This window comes from Bufo gargarizans, chromosome 2 (genome assembly GCF_014858855.1).
Source record: "Bufo gargarizans isolate SCDJY-AF-19 chromosome 2, ASM1485885v1, whole genome shotgun sequence".
NCBI lineage: Eukaryota > Metazoa > Chordata > Amphibia > Anura > Bufonidae > Bufo > Bufo gargarizans.
This window is the reverse complement of record NC_058081.1, coordinates 132,234,074-132,241,552: the sequence shown is the minus strand read 5'-3', so window position 1 is coordinate 132,241,552 and position 7,479 is coordinate 132,234,074. Positions and strand designations below refer to the sequence as shown.

At 39.9% G+C, this 7,479-nt stretch overlaps 1 long non-coding RNA gene across 1 annotated transcript; it reads right to left on the bottom strand.

The window, feature by feature from the left end:
• Positions 1–3,607: 3,607 nt before the first annotated feature.
• LOC122929585 lies at positions 3,608–5,998 on the bottom strand. The gene is made up of 4 exons (XR_006387984.1): positions 5,938–5,998; positions 5,175–5,289; positions 4,762–4,943; positions 3,608–3,771 (listed from the first exon to the last, which is right to left on the bottom strand). It is a non-coding gene; the product is annotated as an uncharacterized LOC122929585 (long non-coding RNA).
• Between the last annotated feature and the right edge of the window lie 1,481 nt (positions 5,999–7,479).

The window sequence follows — 7,479 nt, the reverse complement described above, 5'->3', positions numbered from 1 at the left end:
AGCATTTTGAAGACGGATCCGTCTTCAAATGCTTTCAGTACACTTGCGTTTTTCCGGATCCGGCGTGTAATTCCGGCAAGTGGAGTACACGCCGGATCCGGACAACGCAAGTGTGAAAGAGGCCTTAATACTTCATTACTTGCTTTGGTAGAAAAACAAAATCAATAAAAATATATTACAAAAAATTATATTTGGGTATTTAATGTTTAGGTATACGTTAAAGCTGTCAAGCCTCCTAAACCACCTCCTGTTCTGACAAAGGCAAGGATATTAATCTGTAAGGGAACATAGTGGTTTAAAATCAGTTCCAGACACAGACATATTTAGAGGTGCCAAAAAAAAGGAAAAAACAAACCAGCTACCTGGTGAAGCAAGTAGCTCTGCCTGATTTCAATTCAGGTCACTTACTGTTAATACACCCTACAATCGTTTTGTCTTTCCTGCTACACTCACTTATCCTCCTTCCCAGTTAGAGTAAATGAGGAGGTGATAAGCGAGGCACGTATACTGGAGACGGCCTTTTGGAAACCAGTTGCTTGGTTCTTTGAAATTAATGGATTGATTTGTCAGTGGTGACCCAGTTAAGCTCTTAATAGCACCTTCAGCAATGATTACAGGGAAGGTGAGATTGGCCTAAATTGCACTGAATGCTCCTTTGCTAGTCATGAAATAGGGCACTGAATGGTTTGCTTTGATGCTGTTAACTTAAAATGAGAGAGAGACACTAGCAGATCCATGTTTTGGAAAGTTACAAAGTATGACCACAAGAGTTGTTCTGCTAATTTCGAAAAATTGCGTAAAAAGGATCCTGAATATATAAAAACACCCCGTACATAAGCTCAAATACAGACTCATTTCTCGTTAAAGCAATTTAACCCCTTAATAACCTAAAAAAAAAAACTAAAAGTCTTGGTCTATCAGATATATTTTGTTTAAATAAAGTTTTGTTAAACATTTGTAAATAATTTTATTTACTTTTCCATATTACTATCTACAGTATATATATAAAAAAAAAAAAATTAAGAGGACCTGTCACCTCTCCTGACATGTCTGTTTTAATAACTTCATGCTTTCCCCATGTAATAACAATTCTGGAGTATTTATTCTTATGTCTCTATGTTGTGCCATTCCTTTATTATTTCTACTAAAAGGTATGAATTAATTTTTAGCAGTCGGCAGTAAGGGTACAGAAGGGGGGGGGGGGGTGTACCTGCACAGTCTCACTCTATCCAATCAGTGCTGCCACTTCCAGACTGTGCAGGTACACCTCCCCTCCCAAATCAATTCATTCATCATAGCTTTTAGTAGAAATAATAAAGGAATAGCACAACACAGAGACATAAGAATAGATATTCAAGAATTGTTATTACATGGGTAATCCATGAAGCTATTGGGCTAGGTCTACACGACGACATTTGTTGCGCGACAAAAAGTTGCGCGACAGATAGGGCGCAACATTTGTCGCGCAACATTTTGTTGCACTAATGTCGCGCAACAATTTTTATAATGGCAGTCTATGGTGTCGCACTGCAACATGCGACATGCTGCGTCGCAGTTGCGGCATGTCGCATGTTGCAGTGCGACACCATAGACTGCCATTATAAAAATTGTCGCGCGACATTAGTGCAACAAAATGTCGCGCGACAAATGTCGTCGTGTAGACCTAGCCTTAAACCAGACATGTCAGGAGTGATGACAGGTCCTCTTTAACCCCTTATGGACTGGGTTCATTTTCAACTTAAGGACCAGGCCATTTTTTGCAAATCTGACCAGTGTCACTTTATGTGTGAATAACTTTAAAATGCTTTTACTTATCCAAGCCATTCTGAGGTAGTTTTTTCGTCACAAATTGTACTTCATGACACTGGTAAAATGGAGTCAAAAGTTTTTTATTTATTTATAAAAAAATACAAAATTTACCAAAAACTTGGAAAAATATTAAAATTTCCAAGTTTCAATTTCTCTACTTCTATAATACATAGTAATACCTCCAAAAATAGTTATTACTTTACATACCCCATATGTCTACTTCATGTTTGGATCATTTTGGGAATGCCATTTTATTTTTTGGGGATGTTACAAGGCTTAGAAGTTTAGAAGCAAATCTTGACAAACCAATATACAAACCAATAACTTTATACATGCCTAATGCCAAGGTGCTTCCATTAACCCCTCCAAACCCAATGGGCATGTATAAAGTTATTGGTTTGGAGGGGTTAATGGAAGCACCTTGGCATTAGGCATGTATAAAGTTATTAACCCCTTCAAACCAATAACTTTATACATGCCTAATGCCAAGGTGCTTCCATTAACCCCTCCAAACCAATAACGTTATACATACCTAATGCCAAGGTGTTTCCATTAACCCCTTCAAACCAATAACTTTATACATGCCTAATTACGTACGTTATTTTAAGTAGCTTTTTCTTATTAGATTACTCGATGAATCGAGAAATATAATCGATAGAATACTCGATTACAAAAATATTTGTTTACTGCAGCCCTACTCCCATATACCGATTGTAGTCGACGATACAATCGGGCTTGAGGACCGTTGTACCTCGCACAGGGACAGTGGACAGTACAAGGACATCCCTCTTGTCCTTATATCTGACCAGCAACAGGTTTCCACTGGTAAAGGCACGGGTCTCATCCCTGGGGATAGGTACCTGGAGTGGGTGGGTAGGGAGGCTGCATTGATTTTTCTGCACGGTCCCACAAGCGGACGTGGATCTAGCAGCGAGGCACTGGAACAAGGAGATACTAGTATAAAAGTTATCCATGTACAGGTGGTAACCCTTATCTAGCAGTGGGTGCATAAGGTCCCACACAAGTTTCCCACTAATACCCAGAGTGGGGGGACATTCTGGGGGTTCAATACGGGAATCTCGCCCCTCGTACAGGGACATGCTGCATTAACTGCATAATGCAGGCATTTCCGAATAGCCTTAAAATGGATATGTGTCATGGCCGTACTGTAAAGTGGGGTCTGGTAGAGAACATCCCCACTCCAGTAATGCCTGACACTGGGTTTTTTGACTAGGCCCATGTGCAGCACGAGGCCCCAAAATGTCCTCATCTCGGCTGCACTGACCGGAGTCCAGCCACCGGCCCTAGCCAAAAAGGAGCCTGGGTGTTGAGCAACGAACTGTTGGGCGTACAAGTTCGTTTGCTCCACCATCAGATTCACAAAGTGGTCACTGAAAAAAAGACTAAAATAGTCAAATTCAGTGAAGCCCACTGTGGGAATCTGGATTCCTGGTTGTCAACAAAATCAGGAATCACAGGCTCAAAATCCTCTGGGGTACTCCATGCAAGTTCATCGGTAAGGGGCTCTGGTGGACTTATCTGGTGGGCCGGAAAACTAGTACGAGCCCCAAAGCTGGCATGGCGGTCCCCTTGTTCCACATTGGGGGCTCTTCATCATCGCTAGATGATGAGGAGGACACGGATGACAAGAGGAAAGTGGGGTTATCCTCGTCCTCACTGGGGCTCTCGGACTCGGAGGCAAGCAGGGCCTTATATGAGAAGGAAAGGAGATGTGTAGAAACGCTAGAAGCTTTACAGAAGGAGAGTGAGGGTCATCAGATTCAACCTGACCCCCCCTTCTCGACCTTGAAACCTAGATCTAGAACCACACCACAATTCACACAATTTAATGAAATAGAGACCTTTGTACAGCTGGTCACACAGGACATCAAATTATTGCAGATGAGGAAGGAACATATCGAACCAAATCTGAACACCCAGGAACAAGAAGCCCTGGAAACCCTAAAGAAAAATGAGGGGATCATAATTAAACCTAGTGATAAAGGGGGCAATATAGTTATTCAAGACCGCAAAGACTATATAGATATGGTATTAAAAATCTTAGAAGATAAACAGACGTACCAACTTCTACCTAACGATCCAACAAAAGAATACTTGAATGACTTGAAAAATCTACTACAGGAAGCTCTTCAGACTAATATAATAACTAAGGAAGAATATCAATACCTTTTTAATAAAAACCCCACGATTTCTACCTTCTATTCATTACCGAAGGTGCATAAGAACAGAAAACCAGTACCAGGTAGACCGATTGTGTCTGGCAATGATAACTTAACACAAGCCTTAAGTGAATATATAGATCAAATCCTACGACCTTTTGTTACCACCTTACCTTCTTATATAAGAGATACTAAAGACCTCCTCCTTAAAATAAACGATATCACAATTACAGAAGGCACCTTTTTAGCTAGCCTTGATGTCGAATCATTGTACAGCAACATAAAACATTCACTGGGGATACACGCAGCTGAATATTATTTGAGCACCCGTAGCCAAAATTTTGTTAGGCACAATAATTTTGTATTATTATCACTTAAATTTATTTTAGAGCACAATTTCTTTGTCTTTCAAGGACAATATTATAAACAAATTAATGGCACTGCGATGGGGACGTCTTGCGCCCCTACCTACGCAAATTTATTTTTAGGGTGGTGGGAGAATTGTCACGTCTTTACGGAAGGGATGTCGTCTTATGTCTGCCACATTTTATTTTGGGGCAGATATATTGACGACATCCTGATTCTGTGGGATGGTGACCGTACACAGTTTCAGGAATTTGTCCAGACGCTAAATCGAAATAATATAGGCATGAAATATACACATGAAATTCAAGATCATGAAATAGTGTTTTTGGACTTAAAAATAAGAAAAACAGAAGGAGGCCAATTGGTGACAGAAGTCTTTAGGAAACCTACATCGACAAACAGCTACCTGCATTGGGACAGTTGGCATCCAGTTCCCCTTAAGAAAGGGATTCCCATAGGACAATATCTGAGAGCACGTCGTAACTGTTCGGATGAAGCCTCCTTTTTCTCGGGAGAGTCAACAACTGCTTCAAAGGTTCAGTAAAAGGGGTTACCCCAAAAGATCTCTGAGGAAAGCATACAATCGAGCTAATAAAACAAAGAGAGAAGATCTTTTAAAAGAGGCACCACCTAAAAGAAATGAGATCATCAGGTGCATAGGGACTTTTGATGGATACAATAATGAAATCTATAGTATCCTAAAAAAACACTGGCACATAATAAGGTCAGATAGAGATCTCAACTATGGTACTTAGCACCAATCCGTCAGTTACATATAGACGAGGTCCCAATCTCAAGGATCAATTGGTCCATAGTCACCTCATGGAAGAAGGAGCCAAATGTGGCAGAAAAGCTGAGAGATATCGTGGATCAGCCCCATGCGGGGACTGCTCCTTCTGCAGGTATGTTCCACGCATAAAAAAATATGTCAACCCTGTGGACAAAAAGGAGTATGAGATAAGGCAACTGATTCACCTGTAAAACCCAAGGGGTAATCTATCTAGCTTCTTGCCCTTGCCCGAAACTATATGTGGGCAAAACCACACAGGAGCTGCGACGTCGGATATCGGGCCACCTTAAGCACCATAGAAACAGGGAAAGACACAGCAATAGCCAGACACATCAAGTACTTCCATAACAACAAGAGTACAGTACTGCGCTTCTGGGGTATAGAGAAAATATCCCTAGGACCAAGAGGAGGCAGTCTTGATAAAAAACTATTACAGAGTGAGGCTAGGTGGATACACAGACTGGATACAATGAGTCCACAAGGACTAAATGAAGGATTTTCCTTCACGGCATTTATATGACTATAGATGTATATATAGGAAATGGAAGTTCCTCCCTCTCTCTATGTAAGAGTAAAAATTAAGAAAGAGGGGAGGGAAAAAAGAAAAAAGAGAAAAAAGAAAGAGTATACCAACAAAAGACCTCAAAAATCCCACAGTTAATACAATAATACTACTATTCAATGAAACTATAAGGGTAATTTACCTTTTTGAATGTACAAATATTGATATGAACATGGATATAAATAATTAAAAATAAATAAAATAAAAATACAAATATATGGTTAACTTACCTGGAGAAAGGGAAGGAGAAAATTAATCCTTCCGGTATTCTGGAAAAAACGCCCCTTCTCCCCTTCTTCTTCACCCCTAAAATGAGGAGAAAATGAATATAATATATAAAAAAAGAAGATCAGAAATTGTACAATCAAAGATTTTAAAGAATCAAGTCCCCAATATATACGGATAGTCGACAAGCCATAATATTGTCTTTGAAATAAACAGTGACATATGGTGAGTAATAATGTGGCAAAATTCTAACAGCCAGGCGAGCTGTAGAATTAGCTGTAGAAACATAGACAATAATGATATAACTTGAAAGTGTCGACGTATATATGGATACCCTACTTAGATTAATAAGCAGAGAATATAGTCTATACCCTAAGATATGTATACCAGAAACCCAAAAAGAGAGAAAAAAAGAAAAAAAGAAAAAAAGAAAAGGAAAAAAAGAAAAATAATCGGAAGTAAAAAAGTTTACATATTCCTAAGAGACATCTGGAAATATATTGGAGAAGTTGTAGGTAATAACCTCTAAGTATAGGGGTATGCATAATAGCCGTTATTCAATGGGGTCTCAACAGAAGTGCTTGCATATGCGCAGTAGACGTCTCTGAACGGGACGTGATTAGAAGTTCTGACGCATGCGCAATTGGCACATAGAGCAACAAAAAAGAGAAAAAAATCTTCTAAGTACCGACGCATGCGCACGCGAAGGGGGTGACGCGAGTATATGACGTAAGAGAAGCGTCCAAGGCACCGGACAGGCTGATCAAGCTGTCACACGAGCTCTGAATGGGGATAGGGCAGAGGATGACTAAGAGCCCACCCCGAACAGATATAAGCATTTACTTACGAAGCGCTCGTGTTGATAGTAGCTCCATCCCCTGATGAAGCCACATCTAGTGGCGAAACATGTCGGGGGAGCTCTAGCTTGACATCTTTTTAATTAGGTGTGTGATAGACTTGGCGTCTGAGTAGTGAAAACTGCAGATTCACTAACACTCGGACGCACCTAGCGGCAGAGGCTACACCTATAGAGCGTTAATAAGGAACATTTCCTAAACGATATATATAATTCTATCGCTGAACAATTCTTATGATGGTAGTGATACCTTAGGTGGCGCCAGTGGGAATCATCCCAAAGCAATTTAGGATACACTCATGGGAATTTAATACTACTGCCGTCAGTATCATCACAGCACCTTAGAAATTTTAAAAAGTTTTTCTTTCTTTCCTTCTCCTGTTTTGTATTAGTTTAATTGAGAGAAATAAATGTTAAGTTTTATTTGACCAGAAACAGGAGCTTTGTAGCCTTAGGCTATTTGAACAATATTATTTCTATATCCTGGGTCCAAAGGGGTCTATGAAAAAGAATTATATAAGTGGAGGCTTAACCCTCCTTTACTGACCCCCTGTAAAATAGCAGACAGGCCTACCACTGGTCGCTGCTAAAGAAGGGCATTTTAGAGGTCCGGATCAGTTTTATATTTGAAAACAAATCCTATTGTTTATCTGTATTAGCCGTATATTGAGAACCAGTCTTAGTGTTTATC